At 37.2% G+C, this 22,632-nt stretch overlaps 1 long non-coding RNA gene across 1 annotated transcript; it reads right to left on the bottom strand.

Annotated features, from left to right (window-relative positions):
• Nucleotides 1–2,426: 2,426 nt before the first annotated feature.
• On the bottom strand, nucleotides 2,427–18,409 carry LOC141565683 (uncharacterized). The gene is made up of 3 exons (XR_012489091.1): nucleotides 18,261–18,409; nucleotides 8,285–8,512; nucleotides 2,427–2,721 (listed from the first exon to the last, which is right to left on the bottom strand). It is a non-coding gene; the product is annotated as an uncharacterized LOC141565683 (long non-coding RNA).
• Between the last annotated feature and the right edge of the window lie 4,223 nt (nucleotides 18,410–22,632).

Raw genomic sequence — 22,632 nt, 5'->3', positions numbered from 1 at the left:
AATTTAAAAAATCTAAAAAAAAAGAAATACAAAAACAAAATTTTATTTTTATGTGTTGATGAATTAATAAAGAATATACAAATATGTTATTTTCTAAGTCACTAAGACAGCCATAGACATTCTCATGTATAGTTTAGTGACTCATTTCTATTTCAGTTTGACCTAAAATACTGAGGTTCAATGACTAGTCCAGGGTCACACAGCCAATATATGATAGAGTTGGGTCTTGAACCAAAACTTTTCCGGCTCTGAGACTGGTTCACTCTCCACTACTACAAAAAATTGTTTCAGGCTTAGTTTGAAAGAGACTAATCCTAAATAAAGCTGAAAGGGTAGATGGAACAAAATTGTGGAGGGCCTTAAAGGCCAAGTTAAGGAGTTGACAATATTTTCATCCTACATAGCAAGGGTCACCACATTTTTTTTGATTGAACACTATAGGAATGAAATAAAAAATGTAATTGTTAGTTTTTTCCTGGTTAGTATAGTGGGGGAATTGTTGGGAAAAATAGGTTGGATTGGGCTTCATGTATAAACTGCCTTGTAAAAGCTGACTCAGAAGTCAGTAGATGGCCCAACTGAGGAAGGGGATGGAACAGGAGAATATTGGGCTGGATTGAGTAAAAGGTAAGTAAGGTTGTGTTGGAGACTAAATGAAAATGCATCTTATAAGCTCTTACTATGTACCAATAACTGTGTTAACTGCTGGGGATTTTTTAAAAAGCAAGGAAACACAATGATTCCTCTGCTCAAGAAGCTTACTTTCTAACAGAGAAAGACAAAGTATAAAGAGGAGCTGGGAATGGGAGGAGGAAGAAATGTGGGGGCTGGATAGTTGGTGCTGAAAGGGGGCAGGCTGGAGTGGACCCAGGACATGGAAAAGGAGCCTTCTGAGGGTCTGAAGTTTCCAAGCAGAGATTCCCCAGTCACAGGATGGAGATGACTGGGGTGGGCTGGGAGGGTCAACTCAGCTGCTAAGGAAGTGGAGCAGACCAGAGAGATGGTGGAATAGGCCAGAGAGTGAACCTTGTTTGTGGCCATCAGAACCGGTGGCCAGTAGTTTCTCACACTTTGACTAGTTGCTCATACATTCCTTAGGCTCAGGCTGTGTCATTTTGGGGGTCCTAGAAATGACCACACAAAAAAGTCAGAGGGTATTCAGGTGCTTTGTGCAAGCCTAACTTGTGATTTAAATAAGTAATTTAAAATATGGGCCCTTTGTTTTTGGTTGAAATCAAGATTTCTACAATTTAGGGAATATCTGGTCTTAGAAGAAAAGATTTATCCTTCATATTCCACAGGGTGATCCTAAGGCTAGAATAAGATGCCATATGTGAAAATAGATAGTAAAAGGTTAAAAGTGCTAAATAAATATAAATGCAATTATATCCATATATATGTATTTGTGTATATATATAGTTACATAGTGTATATGTATATATATACAGAGAGAGAAAGAGAGAGAGAAAGAGAGAGAGAGAAGAGAGAGAGAGAGAGAGAGAGAGAGAGAGAGAGAGAGAGAGAGAGAGAAGAGAGAGAGAGGAGAGAGAGAGAGACAGATAGAGAGAGAGAAAGAGAGAGAGGGACAGAGAGAGACAGAGAGAGAGACAGAGAGAGAGAAGAGAGAGAGACAGAGACAGAGACAGAGAGACAGAGAGAAGAGAGAGAGACAGAGAGAGAGAAGAGAGACAGAGAGACAAAGAGAGAGAGAGACAGAGAGAGAGAGAGAGAGAGAGAGAGAGAGAGAGAGAGAGAGACAGAGAGAGAGAGAGACAGAGAGAGAGAGAGAGAGACAGAGAGAGAAAGAATTAACTACACTGTGGAGCTGACCAAATGACTTAAAGGAGGAGCATAAAAAGGATTATTAGGTAATACAGCACAGGATAAGGAACCTGATTCTAGTTGGAGGATCTGGGTACAAATCCCATCTTTTATAACTCATTTCTTGTGTGACTTTGAGCAAGGCTCTAGAGCTCCCTCAACTTCAGTTTCCTAATCATAAAATGCAGAGCTTGGACTAGATGAACCTTCCAGCTCTGGATCTATATGATTCCATCAAGGAGATGGCCTGGATAGTCAAAGGCATGCCATAAAATCAAGTCAATAACATTGAGTGCTCACAGTATGTGGAGTCCTCTACTAGGTGCTCTGGGAAATGGGCAAGAAAGGGGAGATGAAATGATAAAAGAAAAGGAAGAGTACTTTACGAGCTTAGAAGATAAATAACACACAGAAGACACACTGCTTTATACAATTAGGCAATTCATAAATTTGATGGATTGAACTAAAGAAGACCTTCAAAGAAACAAACAAAACAATAGATAGGAAAATATTTGGAATGCTTTTAAAATAGGGATAATTTTTTTAATTAAAGTTTTTTATTTTCAAAATACATACATGGATAATTTTCAACATTCACCCTTGCAAAACCCTGTGTTCTAATTTTCCCCCTCTTCCCCTCCCACTCACCTAGATAGCAAGTAATCCAATATATGTTAGATCCAATATATGTTAAACATGACAAAAATATACATATTTGTACAATTCTCTTGCTGCACAAGAAAAATCATATCAAAAAGGAAAAAAATGAGAAAGAAAACAAAATGCAAGCAAGCAACAACAAAAAGAGTGAAAATACAATATTGTGATCCACACTCAGTTCCCACAGTCTTCTCTCTGGGTGTAGATGACTCTCTTCATCACAAGACCACTAGAATTAGGCTGAAAAAAAAATAGAGATGATTCTTGAAAGCCTTCATGGTTCAAGTGGAACAATCTCTTCTTCCTCATGTCTCCCTCCTGGCTTTCCAAGCTTCCTTCAACTTCAACTAAAATCCTGCCTTTTGCACAAAGCCTTTCTTAAACTCTTAATTCTAGGGACTTCCCTCTGCTATTTCCTATGTATCCTATATACAACTTGTTCATACATGATTCTTTGCATGCTATTTTCCACTTTAGATGGTGAATTCCTTGAGGGCAGGTAGGAACTTTTTTTCTTTAGACCTTTCTTTGTATTCCAATGCTTAGCGCAGTTTCTGGCACATAGCATAGGCTTAATAAATTGACTGATCTAAGTCATTGGTAAAAGCTTAAATTCTGTCCCTTTCCTCTCCCTTTCTCCCCAATCACTTCAATTCAACAAACTTATTAAATGCTTTCTACAGGAAAGTGAAGAGATGGGCAGTTTGACTTATCAGAAATATCCTCAAAATCAGGAAGTCCTGGGTTAAAGTCCCACCTCTGGCACAAACTGGCTCCATCACCAGGGAGAAAGTTATCTAACCCTTGGGGCCCTAAGCAACTGTAAGACTTGGAGTGCCCAATGGTGATGGTCCCCATTGGTCGGGGGAATTTCCCCAAAGGAGTTTCTAGGCCAGTGAAATCATGTGGAGAATAAACAACCATGAAATGTGCTGTGTTTTGGGAGAGAGGTGAGGGAGACAAAGATGAAAAAATGACATAGTCCTTGCCCTCAGGACACTAAAATCTAATGGGGGAAGCCACAGTGTATGCACACCCAAAAGTGTGGGACACAGGGACAAAGAAAAGCCAAAAACTAGGGAGGGAAATGTAAGGAGGGAATAACCTTTGTCAGCTGAGAGAGTTATGAAAGGAATCAAGGCAAAGGTGGTTTTTGAAGTGGGACTTGAAGGAAGAGAGAGTAAGAAATGGGGAGGAAAGAAGAGGAGAAGAGAGGAGAAAGAAGAGAAGAGAAGAAATAGGAATGGAGAGAGGGAAGAGAGAAGAGGAGAAGAGGGGAGAGAAAGAAAGGGAAGGGAAGGGAGAGAACAGAAGAGAGAGAAGGGAAAAGAAGGAAATGAGGGAAGAAGGAAGGGAAGGAGAGAGAGAGAAAGAGAGAGAGAAAAAATAGAGAGAGAAAGAGAGAGAAGAAGAGGGAGAGGGAGGAGGGAGGGAGAGAGAGAAGGAGAAGGTGAGATAGATACACACAGAGGAGAAAGATGGAGAGAGAGAATGGAGAGATGAAGAGATGGAGAGGAGGAAGAGAGGGAGACAGAGAAAGAGAGGAAAAAGACAGAGACACAGGGAGAGACAGAGAGATAGAGAGAGGCTTCTATCTCCTTGCCAGGGAAAATCTATTCTAAACATGAGCAGGCTTAATACATGCTTGTTCAATGACAAATTTAACATATATTTCTACCATGTTTAACATAGATTGGACTACTTGCCATCTAAGGGAGGTCGTGAGGGAAGGAAGGAAAATTGGAACACAAGGTTTTTCAAGGGCTAATTTTGAATTGTCCATGCATATGTTTTGAAAAATAAAAAGCTTTAATAAAAAAAAAAGAGGTGCTCCATGCTCTGAGAGGTTAAATGATTGGCTTCCAGGTCACAAAGTCAGCCTGTGTCAGAAGATCTCAGTGAATCAGTAAGCTTTTATGGAGAGAGAGAGAGAGAGAGAGAGAGAGAGAGAGAGAGAGAGAGAGAGAGAGAGAGAGAGAGAGAGAGAAAGAGAGAGAGAGAGAGAGAGAGAGAGAGAGAGAAAGAGAGAGAGACAGAGAGAGAGAAAGAGAGAGAGAGAAGAAGAGGGAGAGGGAGACACACATGGGATACAAAGGTAGGTAATGAGCAAACAATTCCTGTTCTGTGGTTCTTGCAGTCTATTGAGGGAAGGCTCAGGAATTCAGTCCTTGAGGAGGACCTTAGCTACCTTTCATTGGTAGGGGACAGACTCCTTCCCCCACCTTTCCTTGGCAGTAACTTCTGTCTCCCTAACATCTGATAAAATCTCTGTGCTAGGAATTAAGAATTCTCAGTTCTCTGGAGATGATCCAAGAACTCTTTCTCTCCATTTGCCTTCTCTCCCATGAAAACACCTAAAGTGGTACATAAATGTTAAAAGCTTCCCACATTTATTGCATTTAAATATTTATTGAGGGCCTACTATTTGCCAATGACTGTTGGGGTGGCAACACACAGTCCAAAAATCCCCAACAAAAAATTCCTGAAACAGCTCTGGTCCTCTGGAATTCCTATGACTGGTTCCTTTCTCCTCAGGTTTTCTCGTGAGTCATTCTGGGACAAAGAGCCGGGGAGGGACAGCTACAGCCCAGAGCCGGGGCCATCACCAGCCAAGTGGAACTGGGTGCCATTGTCAGGGAGTAATCTGACAGACCTCAGACCAAGAACAAACCACCGCCACTCTCACCAGGAACAATGACAGCCCAACGGAGCAGAATGACTGCCCCAATTAAGCAACAGGCATAGATCTTAATTGATCATGGAGTCAGAAAGATCATGGAGAGAAACACAAAGGTCTTTTAGTTCTGCAGATTTCTGAAGGAAGCCTGTGGGATGAAGATTGGTGGCTTTCTGTATCCCCCGCAGGATTTCCTGGGAGTAACTGAGACAACCTCAGTGTACTTGTCGGTTCTCTTCACACACCCTCACTTCATAAAGGAAGAATAAAATCCTGAGCTTGGACCCTGATTTTAAAACAAACCAAAAACTACCCTTCTGTAGGTTTTAGAAAGAAAGCTTCTTCAATCACATCAGAACAACCTAGCTTCCTACCGTAATAATAGCCAGAGTTTTGCATGTAAAGTGCTCTATAAATAATATTTTATTTGAGATGTGAATTAAAGCCAGCAAGTATTTTACTGAGTGGTCATTCTAGAAGTGAGAGAATAATAATAATAATGGCTAACATTTATATAGCACTTTGAGGTTTGCAAAACACTGTCCAGTGAATATCTCATTTGATTCTTTACAAGCACCCCAGAAGGTAAGTGATATTATTATCCCCACTTTACAGATGAAGAAACTGAGGCAGAGACCAAGTGATTGCCCAAAGTCACATAACTAGGAAGTATCTGAGGCCAAATTCACTCGGGTGTTCCTGACTCCAGGCCAGAGCTCTATTTACTGCTCCACCTGATTGTGAAAGAGTATATATAACATGAAAAAAAAAAAAAAAAAACTGTCCTTTTTCTCATTCATTTGAACTTATCAAAGGCACTGTAACTAGCTAATTTTGTGCTTAAGGCAAGAATATAAAATCATTCTCCCCACTAAATTAATTCAATTCAATTTTTAAATAATAGCTTTTTATTTTCAAAATACATGGCAAAGATAGTTTTCAACATTCATCCTTGCAAAACCTTGTGCTCCAAATTTTTTCCCTCCTTTCCCCCCCACTCCCTTCCCCTAGACAGCAGGTAACCCAATACAGGTTAAACATGTGCAATTCTTCTATACATATTTCCACATTTATCTTGCTGCACAAGAAAAATTAGATCAAAAAGGGAAAAAATGAGAAAAAAAAGCAAGTAAACAGCAACAAAAAAGGTGAAAATACTATGATTCACATTCAGTCATAGTTCTCTTTCTAGATGCAGATGGCTCTCTCCATCCAAGTCTATTGGAATTGGCCTGAGTCACCTCATTGAATTCAATTCAATTTCATAAACATTTATGTGCCTACTATTTGCCAGTGACTGTTAGGATGGGAACTCAGAGACCAAAATACACTCACACACAAAATTCTTGAAACTGTCTTTGTCCTCTTGGAATAGTAGGTATATATTTCATGTATTTTCTGATCCCCACATCTTTGAGGGTCCAAAATGCTTCAGGCTTGTGACAGCTCTTGTTCCTACCATAGGAGGAACATATGTGCATATGCAAGACAATATGGTAGGCTCCAGTATAGTAGGTATGGGGGGGGGGGGAAGGACAGCAAGAGGATTACAAAGATAGATATTTAATTTTATGTCTCCTAAGTGTTTACAGAAATAGAGAATTATGCAAATATCATATTTAAAAACAGATTTAATACTAAGTATTATTGTGGAGCTCAAAGGGATCTCACTTACCTTAAAATCCCCTTCCAACACAAAAGGGGAAGAGTCAGATTCCTCCCAGATCACACCTACTGGACCAATTTGGAGGAAGAACATTTCCCTTCAGTACGCCCACCTCCCGTCTTTTCTTTGAGAAAAATGGACGGAATTTAGCCTTTGGAACCAGAACCCACCCCCTCACATCCTCAGTAGCACCCTGGCCTCAATTGTTTCATTATTCTAGGGGAAATTTAAATGAGCCTTGGGTTTCAGGGTTCTGTTTGGGAGAGTTATAGGATCATTCATAAAACCAAACCATAGCTCCATAGCCCTGCAGGAAGGTGATTTAACTTCTCACATCAGAACTGCAGGATCCTAACATAGGTGGGCTGTACCCTCAGACCTCGGGTGAAAACATGCTGGGAGACAATAGGAACAAATTCCATTTTTAAAAGAAAATCAGGCTTAAAGACAGCCATTAGCGATAGGAAATTGGGGATAGAACAGGAAAATAGGACGCTGTTTTGTTTTTTAAGCTCCTCTTCCAATAGAATTTGGCTTATAATCCATTTTCCATAGCTGGCCATGGAGCCCTCTCTCTCAGCCATGCTGTAGTCCCAGCTCCGGCCCTTCTGCTGAAGCTGCTGGATCTCATACCCTCAGTGCCTAACACAGCCTATGTTTTATCCATCTTATATCCAGGCAAATGGGGGAAGGAAGGGTGGTGGTGAGAATTTCAGTTCCTAAGAGGGACACCTGTCATTAAAAGCCTTAACTCCCATGAAATCCCCAACTCTGGCCATGTCTTCTGGGCATTATGCAATAAACTTCAGGAGAGAAATTAGCCAAGTGTTACAGATATCTAAGAAGGGAGAAACTGAATCTGTAAAATGAGGGGATTAGCCTAGACATTGATTTAGATTAGATTAGATATGAAATCTGGTTCCCTATTGTCAACTATTCTACTTATTTTAGCTTGAGCAAATAATTTGTTATACCAAGAATTCTTTTTACAGTATGATTAGAATGATATAACTAATGATATCCTCTTCAACTCTGCAATTTTGTCACTTATAATCCAGTGGGAAGGATCTGGAAGGCTTTATGAAAGAAATGAGAGCTTAATCAATGTCTCCTGTATACAGCTCATTACTCTTCTTTTTTTTTCCCACTTAACATTTTTTTTTAATTACATAGTTTTCAACATTATTTTTGTGAGATCAGGAAATCCAAATTTTTTCTCCCTTCCTCCTTACCCTTTTTCCTTTCCAAGACATCAAGCAATCTGATATAGATTACACATGTACAATCATTTGAAACATATTTCCTTATTAGTCATGTTATGAAAGAACAATCAGAGCAAAAGGGAAAAACCACAATTTTTTTTTAAATCATGTTTTGATCCACATTCAATGTCTATGGTTCTTTCTCTGGATAAAGGTGATATTTTATATCCCAAGTCTATTGAAATTATTTTGGATTACCTTATTGCTGAGAAGAGCAAAGTCCATCACAGTTGATCATCACATAATCTTGCTGTTATTGTGTACAATGTTCTCCTGGTTCTGCTCACTTCACTCAGTGTCAGTTCCTATGAGTCTCTCCAGGCTTCTCTGAAATCATCCTGCCGATCATTTCTTACAGAACAATAATATTTCACGACATTCATAAATCCTAATTTATTCAGCCGTTCTCCCAGTGATAGACGTCTCCTAGATTTCCAACAAAGAGAGCTGCTATAAACATTTTTTCACATGTGGATCTTTTCCCTTTTTTATGATCTCAACTCATTTTCTTTTCCCCTCTTCCTAATTCTCCTATTACTGCCTGGGATAATACTAACTCGCAGTCACCCAGACTGGCCACCCAAGTGCCATCTTTTGACTTCTCACTCTCTCTTACCTCATATGCCATAGATTGCCAAGGTCTGTTGATTTTACCTTTATAATATCTCTCCTGTGTGCCCCTTCTCTTCCTGACACTGCTACCACCCTGATATAAGCCTTCATCATCTCACTCCTGGCCTATTTCAATAGCTTATTAGTTGGTCTTTCTACCGTGGGTCTCACTAGTCCATTCTAACATTCAGTTGTCTAAGTAATCTTCAAAATGCACAGATCTGACTGTCATCCCCTTACCCGATAAACTTCAGTGGCTCCCCATAGCCCTGTAACCTCCCGATCAAATACAGAATCCTCTACAAAACCCTGGCCTCCTGCTACCTCTCCAGGCTCCTTTTACATCACTGATCCCCATGTACTCTCTTCCTCCTAGAGATAATGGCTTTCTGGCTGTTTCTTTGACAACTTACTTCATCTCCCAGCTATGGGTATTTTCACTGTCTGTTCCCATCTGTAGAGCCTCCCCATCTCCTCCTTCTACGTTCCCTGACTTTTATCAAGTTCTGACTAAAAATCTCACCTCTTGCAGGATGCCTTTCTTGATCGCCTTTAATTTGAAAGTCTTCTGTTAATTATTTTCAATTTTTCCTATCCATGTCTTGTTTGTACTTAGTTGTTAGCATGCCATTTCCCTCACCTCAAATAGATTGTGAGTTCCTTGAGATCAAGGAATTTCTCTCTCTCTCTCTTTCTCTCTCTCTCTCTCTCTCTCTCTCTCTCTCTCTCTCTCTCTCTCTCTCTCTCTCTCTCTGTCTCTGTCTTTCTGTCTCTCTCTCTCTGTCACTCTGTCTCTCTCTCTTTCTCTCTCTCTCTCTCTCTCTCTCTCTCTCTCTCTCTCTCTCTCTCTCTCTCTCTCTCTCTCTGTCTCTGTCTCTGTCTTTCTGTCTCTCTCTCTGTGTCCACAATCCTTAACACAATGCCTGGCACATAGTAGGTGCTTAATACATGTTTATTGACTGACTGGCCACAGCTCAGAAATTTGAGGCTGGGAAAAATTTTTAAAATGGGATCACCTTCAAATTTCCTTTCCTCAGTGTTTCCATTTCTCACATCCTCTTCCTGTTAGACTTATTTTAAGAAGAAAAAAAAAGAACCTTATGCTGATCTAAGATAGAAAATTCACTCATTGTGAATTCTTTGTGGATTTTTCCCAATATGGTCTGGTGCATTTTCTGAGTCTTTTTGGAGGAGTTTTTGTGGAAAGCTCAATATATTTCTTTCTTCTGCTCTGCCACTTAGATCTGCCTCACTCCAGCTTCTTGAGGTCAGATGCATTAGGAGTGAGAAAAAGCTATTAGATTTGGTATTTGAGAGATCACGGTCACTTTGAAGACTTGTAACTGCATGTCTAATGCATGAATCTCCTATTCAACATGCCCAAGAAATACCTCTTTAGCCACTACTTAAAAAATCTGCATTTTGAGTATTAGGCTAAAGGAAAGAGTAATATGGTGTAAGTGAAAGATCTTGGCCTGGAGGCCTACTTTCTGACTCTGGATCTGGCATTAACTAGTTGGGTAATCTTGGGCTAATCCCTTCATTTTCTTACCTGTTTTTTTTTTGTTGTTGTTTGTTTTTTGTTTTTGTTGTTTTTTTTTTGGTTTGGTTTCTTAGAATAACATTTAGGCTCCTTTCCGAACGCTGGAGTCTATTTTTAATTATAGACTATGTAAGGGGAAGGGAACATTTATCAACTTTTAAGTTTTCCCCCTTTTCCATGAATTTCCCTTGGAACAAAAAAAGACTGATGACCTTTGAATTATTTCACAAAAAGTAACATGTCCTCTTTTTCGATTCCAGTTTAACAAATCTCCCCAGACACTGCCTTGGGGACTGTCCCCTTTCTACAAAGCAAAGAAAAGAATCCTGTTTGAAGACTGCCAAATGGCCTTCAGGGAGCCTACAGTTTATTTTGTTTGGTATTAACTCGCATATAAACGTCTATATTATATAACTTTGAACATTATGTTAAAAGAAAGCTCTTGTCTCCAAATGCATTAACTTGACACAGAACAACTTTTTTCAAGACCAGTAGGAATGGAAGTAGGAAAGGGAGCTACAAAGAGCTGCCTCTTCAACCCCATTCTAAGCTGTAAAGTTTGCTTTTGAGTTGTTTCCTTTCTCTTTGTTGTTATATTTCATCTCCCAGAGCCTGCCTTCTTTGACCCAACTCTTATAGCACCCTAATCCTTTTCCAGGACTAACGGTCCAGCTCCACAATTCTATAGATTTTCTTTAAGCTTAAGCTAATAACTGATACCCTGCGATATGCATTTTAGCAGCAGTGTTTCAAAGATAAGGCTCCTCCCTTTGGTGGGTAATTCTAAAGAATGATGGCAAGGAATAATAGATAGAGGACCATGCTAGCCTGAGAGGTACTCTAGGGCCTCAAGAGCCTCTACAAATCATCGCAATAACTTGTTGAGCAATCACCAGTGAACATTATACCTAAAGTACAAGAAATGTTCTCCTGTATTAACTAAGGTTGGTTCAGTGCCATTTAAATGTCTTGGGTCTGGGTCTGTGCCAAATTCTGCTACAATTTCCTCAGAAGGATCACTGTGTAAGTAGCAGAGGTAGAGAATCCATGCTCCCAAGGATTACAGTACACTCATATCCATACCCACCACCTCCACCCCTGTGCAGACTCACATGAGTCCTCTAGGTGGACTATATTTCAATTATCAAAGATTTAATAAGAACACACTATATGCTACACTGTTAGGCACTGGGAACACAAAAGGAAAAATGAGACAATACCTGCCCACAGTGAATGTCCATTGTCCTGAGGGAGCCTGGTAGAGCTTTACATATTACTTACATATTAATAAATATACTTGGAATAAATGAATCCGTGAACTTCAAATCCAGCCAGAGGGCATGGCTCTACTTTCAGACACAGATAGCAAATTCTAAGGGTCTGCTAAAACTATATTATAAAGCAGTGGTCACTAAAACCATTTTGTTCTGGCTAAGAAATAGACTAGTTGATCAGTAGATCAGGTTAGGTTCACAGACAAAATAGTCAATGACTATAGCAATTTAGTGTTTGGCAAACCCAAAGACCTCGGCTTTTGGGATAAGAATTCACTATTTGACAAAAACTGTTGGGGAAATTAGAAACTAGTATGGCAGAAACTAGAAGATAAAGTCAAAATGGGTTTGTGATTTAGATAGAGTGATATTATAAACAAATTAGAAGAACATAGAATAGTTTACCTCTCAGATCTGTGGAAAGGGAAGGAATTTGTGTCCAAAGAATAACTGGAACTCATAATTGAACACCAAAAGATAATTTTGATTATATTAAGTGAAAAAAAATTTGTACAAACAAAACTAATGCAGACAAGATTAGAAGGAAAGCAATAAACTGAGAAAACATTTTTACATTTAAGGGTTCTGATAAAGGCCTCATTTCTAAAATATATAGAGAAGTGATTCAAATTTATAAGAATTCAAGCCATTCTTCAATTGATAAATGGTCAAAGGATATGAACAGTTTTCAGATGAAGAAATTAAAGCCATTTGTAGTCATATGAAAAGGTACTCTAAATCATTATTGATCAGAGAAATTCAAATTGAGACACCTCTGAGATACCACTACACACCTCTCAGATCTGCTAAGATGACAGGAAAAGATAATGACAAATGTTAGAGGGAATGTGGGACACTGATACATTGTTGGTAGAACTGTGAATGGATCCAATCATTCTGAAGAGCAGTTAGGAACTATGCTCAAAAAGTTATCAAACTGTGCATACCCTTTGATTTCAGCAGTGTTACTACTGGGCTTATATCCCAAAGAGATCTTAAAGAAGGGAAAGGGACCCACATGTGCAAAAAATGTTTGTGGTGGTCCTTTTGTAGTGGCAAGAAACTGGAAACTGAATGGATGTCCATCAATTGGAGAATGGTTGGGTAAATTATGGTATATGAATGTTATGGAATATTATTGTTCTGTAAGAAACAATCAGCAAGATGATTTCAGAGAGACCTGAAATGATGCTGAGTGAAATGAGCAGAATCAGGAGATCATTATACACAGCAACAACAAGAGTATACGATTATCAATTCTGATGGACGTGGCTCTCTTCAACAATAAGATGATTCAAACTAGTACCAATGATCTTGTGATGATGAGAGCCACCTACATCCAGGGAGAGGCCTGTGGGAACTGAGTGTGGATCACAACATAATATTTTCAAACTCTTTGTTATTGTTTTCTTGCATTTTGCTTTCTTTCTCATTTCCTTTTTGATCTGATTTTTTTTCTTATGCAGGAAGATAACTGTATAAATATGTATACATATATTGGATTTAACATATATTTTTACCATGTTTAACATATATTGGATTACTTGCCATCTAGAAGAGGGAGTCAGGGGAAGGAGGGCAAAATTTGGAACACAAGATTTTGCAAGGGTCAATGTTGAAAAATTATCCATGCATATGTTTTGAAAATAAAAAGCTTCAATTAAACAATAGTAAGAGTCTAAACAACTTTATACTTCAAAGGGAGTATAAGAAGATAATTAAAAAACAAGAACAAAAGAGAAGATATTAATCAGTCAAGATTTTTTTAATGTTTAGAGAATTATACCTTAGAGATTAGAGGCAAAGATTTAGTTTTGGACTATTTTTGACAAAAGTCCTGGGTAGAATGTTTTAGTTTATTGAAGGGTGGGTATTAATAGTTTAATTTTATACTTAAGTATAAATATTTAAGTATTAATATTTAAGTATAAAATTAATGATATTAGAAAATCCACAGATGTGTGTAAGTTGAGGTAGTTTTGCCCAGGCACACCCCTAATGTCTCCAAAAAATATTTTTCAACTTTTTGCAAACTTTGTATTTTAAAATTTAAACTAAATTTATTATTATCTCTTTTTTAAATTAATTTTATAATTATAAATTTTTGGACAGTATATATGCATGAGTAATTTTTTATAACATTATCCCTTGTATTCATTTTTCCAGATTTTCCCCTCCCTCCCTCCACTCCCTCCCCCCCGATGACAGGTAATCCCATACATTTTACATGTGTTACAATATAACCTAGATACAATATATGTGTGTAAATCCAATTTTCTTGTTGCACAATAAGCATTAGATTCCGAAGGTACATGTAACCTGGGCAGACAGATATTAGTGCTAACAATTTACATTCACTTCCCAGTGTTTCTTCTCTGGGTGTAGCTACCTCTGTCCATCATTGATCAACTGGAAGTGAGTTGGTTTTTCTTTATGTTGAAGATTTCCACTTCAGTCAGAATACATCCTCATACAGTATTGTTGTTGAAGTGTACAGTGATCTTCTGGTTCTGCTCATTTCACTCAGCATCAGTTGATTTAAGTCTCTCCAGGCCTCTCTGTATTCCTCCTGCTGGTCATTTCTTACAGAGCAATAATATTCCATAACCTTCATATACCATAATTTACCCAACCATTCTCCAATTGATGGACATCCATTCATCTTCCAGTTTCTAGCTACAACAAAAAGGGCTGCCACAAACATTTTGGCACATACAGGTCCCTTTCTGCTCTTTAGTATTTCTTTGGGATATAATCCCAATAACAGCAATGCTGGGTCAAAGGGTTTGCACAGTTTGACAATTTTTGGGGCATAGTTCCAAATTACTCTCCAGAATGGTTGGATTCTTTCACAATCCACCAACAATGTATCAGTGTCCCAGTTTTCCCCTCCAACATTCGTCATTATCTATTCCTGTTATCTTAGCCAATCTGACAGGTGTGTAGTGGTATCTCAGAGTTGTCTTAATTTGCATTTCTCTGATCAGTAGTGATTTGGAACACTCTTTCATATGAGTGGATATAAAATTTAAACTAAATTTAAATTGAGAATAAAATAAGTGAAAAAATGCTTCAATATGCATTCAAAGTCCATCTTTACCTGTAAATGGATAACATTTTTCTTCATGAGTTCTTTATCTGGGATTACTGTGTTGCTGAGAAGAGCTGAGTCATTTATTAATAATAATCACACAATGTTGCTGATGCTGTATACCTGGTTCTGCTCATTTCGCTTTGCATCAGTTATACTTTTATTTTATGCAGTTGATTATTTCTTAGTGCACAATGGCATTCTATTGAATTTATATAACATAGCTTGTTTAGACATTTCCTAATTGATGGACATTCCCTTAAGTTCCAGTTCTTTGCCACCAAAGAAAAGATGACTGTGAATATTTTTTACATGTATAAGTTCTTTTCCTTTTTTATAATCCTTTGTGAAACACAGATCAAGTAGTGTAGTGCTGCATCAAAGGGTATGCATAGTTTTATAATCTTTTGGATATAGTTCCAAATTGCTCTCCAGAATGGTTGAATCATTCCATCATTAATGCATTAGTGTCCCAATTTTCCCATATCCTCTCCAACATTTATCATTTTCCTTTTTTTAGGCCAATCTGATAAGTATGAGGTAACATCGCAGGGTTGTTTTAGTTTGCATTTCTCTAATCAAAAATGATTTAGAGCACTTCTTCATATGCCTTTGGATATTTTGATTTCTTCATCTGAAAACTGCCTGATCTTATCCTTTCACCATTTATCACCTGAGGAATGGCTTGTATTCTTATAAATTTGACTCAGTGTTCCAAATCACTACTGATCAGAGAAATGCAAATTAAGACAACTCTGAGATACCACTACATACCTGTCAGATTGGCTAAGATGACAGGAACAAATAAAGATGAATGTTGGAGGGGATGTGGGAAAACTGGGACACTGATACATTGTTGGTGGAGTTGTGAAAGAATCCAACCATTCTGGAGAGCAATCTGGAATTATGCCCAAAAAGTTATCAAACTGTGCATACCCTTTGACCCAGCATTGCTGTTATTGGGCTTATATCCCAAAGAAATTCTAAAGAGTGGAAAGGGACCTGTATGTGCCAAAATGTTTGTGGCAGCTCTTTTTGTTGTAGCTAGAAACTGGAAGGTGAATGGATGTCCATCAATTGGAGAATGGTTGGGTAAATTATGGTATATGAAGGTTATGGAATATTATTGCTCTGTAAGAAATGACCAGCAGGAGGAATACAGAGAGGCTTGGAGAGACTTACATCAACTGTTGCTGAGTGAAACGAGCAGAACCAGAAGATCATTATACACTTCAACAATGATACTGTATGAAGATGTATTCTGATGGAAGTGGAAATCTTCAACATAAAGAAGATCCAACTCACTTCCAGTTGATCAATGATGGACAGAGGTAGCTACACCCAGAGAAGGAACACTGGGAAGTGAATGTAAATTGTTAGCCCTACTGTCTATCTACCCAGGTTACTTATACCTTCGGAATACAATACTTAATGTGCAACAAGAAAATGGTATTTACACACATATATTGTATCTAGGTTATATTGTAACACATGTAAAATGTATGGGATTGCCTGTCATCGGGGGGAGGGAGTAAAGGGAGGAGGGGATAATTTGGAAAAATGAATACAAGGGATAATATTATAAATAAATAAAATAAAATAAAATAAATTTGACTCAGCATACATTTGAGAAATTAGGCCTTTATCAGAGACACTTGATATCAAGATTATTTTTTCACATTCTGCTTTCCTTTTAATCTTGGTTACATTGGTTTTGTTTGAGCAAAAATTTAATATAATCAAAATTATTTATTTTGTGTTTTGGAATGCTCTCTATCTCTTGTTTAGTCCTGAATTTTCCCCTTGCTACAGATTTGACAAGATTATTCATTGCTTTTCTAATTTGATTATGATGTTACCTCTTATGTCTAAATCATGCACTCGTTTTGAACTTATCTTGGAACATAGTGTGAGGTGTTAGTTATACCTAGTATAACCTAGACCTAGCTCTAGCTCTATCCTATTGTTTTCCAGTTTTCTCAGAAGTTTTTGTCAAATAATGAGGGTTTTTTTCCCCCAGAAGCTAGGGTCTTTGAGTTTATCAAACATTAAATTACTATAATCATCGATTACTGGGTCTTATGTACCAATCTATTCCACTGATTTACCACTCTATTTCTTGGCCAATACCAGATAGTTTTGGTACTCACTGCTTTATAATATAGTCTGAGATTTGATATTTTCCTTTGTATTTTTTTCATTAATTCCCTTGATATTCTTGACCTTTGATTTTTCTTGATGATTTTTTTTCCTATCTCTATCAGATTTTTTGGTAGTTTGATATGGTACTGAATAAGTAAATTAGTTTAGGCAGCATTATCATTTTTATTATATTGTTTCAGTTACCCATGAGCAATTGATATTTTTCCAATTGTTTAGATTTGTCTTTGTATGAAAAGTGTTTGGCAATTGTATTCATATAGTTTCTGAGTTTGTCCTGCCAGGTAGACTCCTAAATATTTCATACTGTTTATAGTTATTTTAAATGGAATTTCTCTTTCTATGTTTTGTTGCTGGGCTTTGTGGTCACATAAAGATGTAATTTATTATTAAGGCAATGGAAAACCACTGAGACTTCTAGAGCAGAGGAGTGTTAGGTTTAAAGCAGATCTATGCTTTATGCATGTCAATTTTGGATCAACCACCGTGTGGACAGCTGAGAATACAAATGCACACCTGCTCAAGGAAAGGGACACCCATTGTTCCAGGCAGGCAGATAAATCATGGCTTCCTGTGGTGAGAAATAAGGTGGAATCACAGCATACACAGAGCTTATGTTAAAACACTTTCTATAGTGGTGCATTTAAGCAATATCACATTCACAACAATGTTGAGTGTGTTCCAGAGCCCAACTTCTTAAATTATGGTTCTAAATCCCATAAGTGGATCTTGTAACTGAATGTTACTCAATTTTAACTGAATGTTAATCAATAATCAATGATTTGTCATCAGTAAAAATCTATTTTATATATCTTTATACCTGGGGTCACATAAAAATTTCTTGGGCAAAAAGGAGCTAGAAGTAAAAAAAGTTTAAGAAGCCCTGGTCTGGAGAGGTTGTGGAATGAAATTATATTTGTTTAGTGAAAGAGAGAGGGCAGATGGTCTTCAAGGTATAGGAGATGATAACATAACACTACCAGAAATCATTAAGATCTTGGACATGTTTAAATCATTCACTGGAGTAAATACTAAGGCAGGACACTTTGAAAGTCATTTGTATCAAACAGTGATAAACATACTCCTTTCCTTCTTTAGCTCTAGTAAAGTTAGTTATGAATTGAATGCTAATTTTAAGCAAATTGCATACTAACTTAGTCTGCATCTGCTCCCACAAAGCAAGAAGAGTCCATGAACAGAGCTCTGAGATCTGTTGTCAATACTGTGGCCAATGAGAGCACCAAAAGAAGGAACCACTATCGTCTGGGATTTCTTATTATGAAATCTCAGTTCATGGAAAAAAGAGAAGAGTTCAGTTCCCCAAATGGATACTGGAGCAAGATCAAAAAACTAGTCATATGATATTTTCAGAGTTGCAACCCAAGCTGTACAAAGTGGCTAAATGCCAAAAGAATTTCAAGTCAACAAGGAATTAGTTGAGAAAGTCCAAGCCCTGCCCAAAGTTCATTGCCTGATTATAAACAAGTCTCTTACCTTCTCTGAGTTCTCAGCTTCTTTAGCAATAAAATGAGATCATTGGACTTCATGACAGTCGTGATAATAACTCACATTTTATACATCACTTTGAGTTTTTCAAAGGCCTTTCTCCACAATAATCTCATTAGTAAATGAAAGAAAAGTATGTAAATCGGGATTAGCTTGTGCTGCTTTTTAGCATTCAAAGGCCAAAGTGAATTTATAGTCTCACATAATTGTCAGTGTTCTTTCTCTTCGAAGGTTTGTTTCCAATTTCCTTGTTTGGACACCTGTATAGCTGTGGATGGTGCAATTTCTTATGAGTCTAATAATAGAACAATCACATCAGTGATGCAAGAGAAATCTCTTAAATTATGCTTCAAGAGCAGTGAAGGATATAGTCCAATGGAAGTAAATTCTGATCAATCCAGGAAAGACTTTCATGTTATAGAAACAAACTACATGTAGTAGCACTCCATTAAGAATATATATATCAAGGGCATCACTCATGAATATTTTTAATAGAAAAGTAACTTGAATATTAAAGTTTATTGCTTTGTTTTTTTTAATGTTTTCACTTATTTTTAAAGATTACTTTTTTTTGAGAACCCTTTCATTCATCTTATTTAAGTTATGCTACATTCTTGTGGTTAAAATGTACTTATCCAAAGAAGATCTTACTATTATTATAAACTTAGTCATTGCCTAAGAATTGTTTAAAAGACAAAAGACAACATCTCTCTGTCTACTTGTCTATCTATCTCTATCTATACACTTACCTAACCATCTGTCTGTCTATCTATCATCTATTTATCTAGCCATCTGTCCATCTATCCATCCATCCATCCATCCATCCATACATCTATCTATCTAGCCATCCGTTTATCTGTCTATCTTTATCTCTGCATCTATCTATTTGTCTATCTGTCTATACATCTGGCTACCAATTTATCCAATTCACTACACAACTGCTTTGAGTCTAGACTGCCTCCTCCTCCTGAATTGAATGAAGAATGACTTACTTGAAAGCAAGAGGAGACAGTTAAAGCTTGAAGCAGTATGTAGTGATAAAGGAAGGAGATTAGAAAGAAAAAGGGATTGCCCTCTAATTTTGTCCACCTGCATTTTGGATTTCCTTCATAGGCTAATTGTACACTATTTCAAAGTCCCAATCTTTTTGTACAGCAAAACAACTATTTGGTCATGAATATATATTGTATTTAATTTAAACTCTAACATATGTAACATGTATTGGTCAACCTGCCATCTGGGGGGGGGGGAGGTGGGGAAAAATTAGAACAAAAGATTTGGCAATTGTTAATGTTGTAAAATTACCCATGCATATATCTGGTAAATAAAAACTATTAAAAAAGAAAAAAAAAGGGATTGCTCAATAGTCCTCTTCCACATCCACCAACTTTGTATCTAGCAACATATTTGCCAGCACAAAAGACATTTCACTCAGATGTTGAAGAGTCAGTTTGATAGCGTTTGAAGCCCAATTTAGGAAGCAGGAACTCATGCACCAGATAGACACGAATATCTAAGAGAAACATCAGTTTTAAGGAACATGTCCTGTGGTTGAAGAGAAAAGAGCCAGTTCTGACTCAAGAGATTGTTCGTCCCGCAGGCAGGATAATCAAGGACAGAAAAGACTTTCAGGCCCTGAAGTTTCAGTCATGAGATCTGTGGTACATGTATACTCTCCATGTATGTTCCACTACTATTTTATACTATTAGTTTAAGCTGCTCTTTCCAGGGATGCTGTGTATGGTTGTGGAAAGTACATCTTGAATTTTGGGGATAGGGAAAGGATGCTTTGTTTGCCACTGTTTTTACTCTACCTTATTGGTAACTGGCTTTGTTAATACTAATTGAGTCTGTTGGTTGACAATTAATAAGAAATGTACTACTAGGGGCTCATATATATAAAGGCATGTTTGAACCTTAAAACTGTCATCCCCAGAGGGCCTAACCTACAAGCCTATCTATAAGTTCCAAGTTAAGGGAAGTATCCCATAAAAATATATTAACAAGTGTATTGAGTTTTCATCTAATATATTACAAGCTTCCCATGGCAGATTTGTTGAGTATATATTGTTTTCTTTCCTCTTTCCTAATTATGAATGAATTAGATAAAAATTGTAAATAAACATATTAGCAGTTCATCAAAAAGTAATTTTCCATTCAATTCAATTATTGTTCATATAAATCAGCTACGTTTGCCTATAGTTTCTTAATGAAGTTTCAAAGAAAAAATTAGCAAAGATCAAAAGCAAAATAATCTATGAATGCTACAAGCTTAAACTGTAAATTGACTGGAAAAAAACCACATTAATTTGGCAACTGAGGGAAGGGTGGAATGGAGAAGGGAAAGGCTGGATACAGAGAGACCAACTAGGAATCTTCTGAAATATTTCAGATGAGAGGTAAAGGAGATCCAAACTAATGGGTGGGTTTTTTTAGTGAGCAGAGTGAAAGGAATATATCTGAATTATGGAGAAGGTAGAATCAATAGGATTTGGGCACTGTAGAAATAGCCTTCTAACTGGTTTCTTTGTCTTCAAGCTCAACCCCATCTCGTTCTATATTAATATATAAAAATATTAATCATATTTTATCTATAATTATAACGTATAATTATTAATTAATATACTAATATATATCTCATATCTATATTAATTTTGCTAAATTATAACTCTTACCCTGTCACATTAGTGCTCAAAAATTTTCAATGTCTCTTTTTTGTCTTACCAAATCAAGTCCATTTTCCTAAGTCCAGCACTGAAGTCCTTTTGCAGGGCTTTGTAATTTTTTGGCCTTATCTTACTTCATTCCCCTTCATGTATTTCATAATGCAGCCAAAATGAGCTACAGGGATATGCCAGATATAGTTGCCCCACCCAACAGCAACTGTAAAACTATGAAACCTTATGCTGTAGCATCATCTAGCCAACTGTCAATTCACCCCATTTATTCTCTGATAATAATTTCTTCCCTGTAATATCACATCACCTGACATCTTGTGTTTATAAAAATAGTCCAGGGTAATGTTGAACTTGGATTCACATGATCTATATCTGTTCCATCTCTAACATCTCCCTAGTAAGTAGTAAGACCATAAATGAGTCAGTTAAGCTTCTCGACTTTGTAAAATTAGGACAATCATTTTTCCATTACTCACAGAATTGTAGAAAAGTACTTTGTAAAGTATGAAAAAGTGTACATCTATGAGCTATTATTATTTTTGAGGTTTAACATTTTTTCAATTTAAATCCAGGATTTTTTTTTCTTTTTTTAATCTTGTTTTTAGAAATTTATTTATTTTATTAAAGCTTTTTATTTTCAAAACATATACATAGATAATTTTCAACATTCACCCTTGCAAAACCTTGCGTTCCAAATTTTTTCCCTCCCTTCCCCCAATTTCTCCCTTAGACGTTAAGTAATCCAATATAGGTTTAAACATGTGCCATTCTCCCATACATATTTCCACAATTATCATATGCATTGTCTTGTAGGAAAAAAAAACAGGGGCAGCTAGTGGTGCAGTGGATAGAGCACTAGACCTGAAGTCAGGAGGACCTGAGTTCAAATTTGTCTGGCCTCAAACACATAACACTTCCCAGCTGTGTGACCCTGGGCAAGTCACTTAACCCCAATTGCCTCAGCCAAAAATAAAAAAATTAAAACACCAAAAAACAGTTCTCTAAAACCAATCAACACATTAATGGGGTCCAAAAATAGCTCATGCAACATTGGGCACTTTTCTCATCTCTTCTCCAGACCAAGCTTGGTCATTATGTTTAAAAGTGTATATTGGAATGAAACAAATTCAATTGATTATTGTGATGATGTTTTGTAAAACTTAAAGGACTAGCTCCATGCAGATATGTCTTTATCATTATTAAGGAAACTCTGCTCATCTATAGAAACATCTGAAAACAATTAATTTCACTTGGAATTATAATTAGTCCAACAGGATTACAGTATTGGCGTTTGGTTCCTATATTGAGCTCCATGCAATTATTTGAAACTGAAATAGATGATAATTCCAATATTGCTCCTTTAGTACCTAAGGAAAGGTCATCCAATCAAAGCTAATCAGTTCAAGATCCCCAAAGCCCAGTGCCCTGCTATTGTCCTGCTGTTGCTGTTTTAAGAAAAATAAATTGCACGCCAATCTATGCACTCCTACTTCATTTGCCACAGCTTGATCTGCATTCATTTTGTTTTGGCTCTATTTCCCCCCAGTCTGGTAGTCAACATTTCCAACAGCTATTTGGCAAGCATGTTGAATGAAGATACCAATCTAGACTGGAACATTGCAGCTGAAACTCTGCCTGCTCTCCTGCTACCTTTGTTCTCACTGCTATTGTCATCTGAGGCG

Source organism: Sminthopsis crassicaudata, chromosome 4, assembly GCF_048593235.1.
Source record: "Sminthopsis crassicaudata isolate SCR6 chromosome 4, ASM4859323v1, whole genome shotgun sequence".
Taxonomy (NCBI): Eukaryota; Metazoa; Chordata; class Mammalia; order Dasyuromorphia; family Dasyuridae; genus Sminthopsis; species Sminthopsis crassicaudata.
Note: the sequence above shows the minus strand (reverse complement) of the source record. Positions and strands in the feature narration are given on the sequence as shown.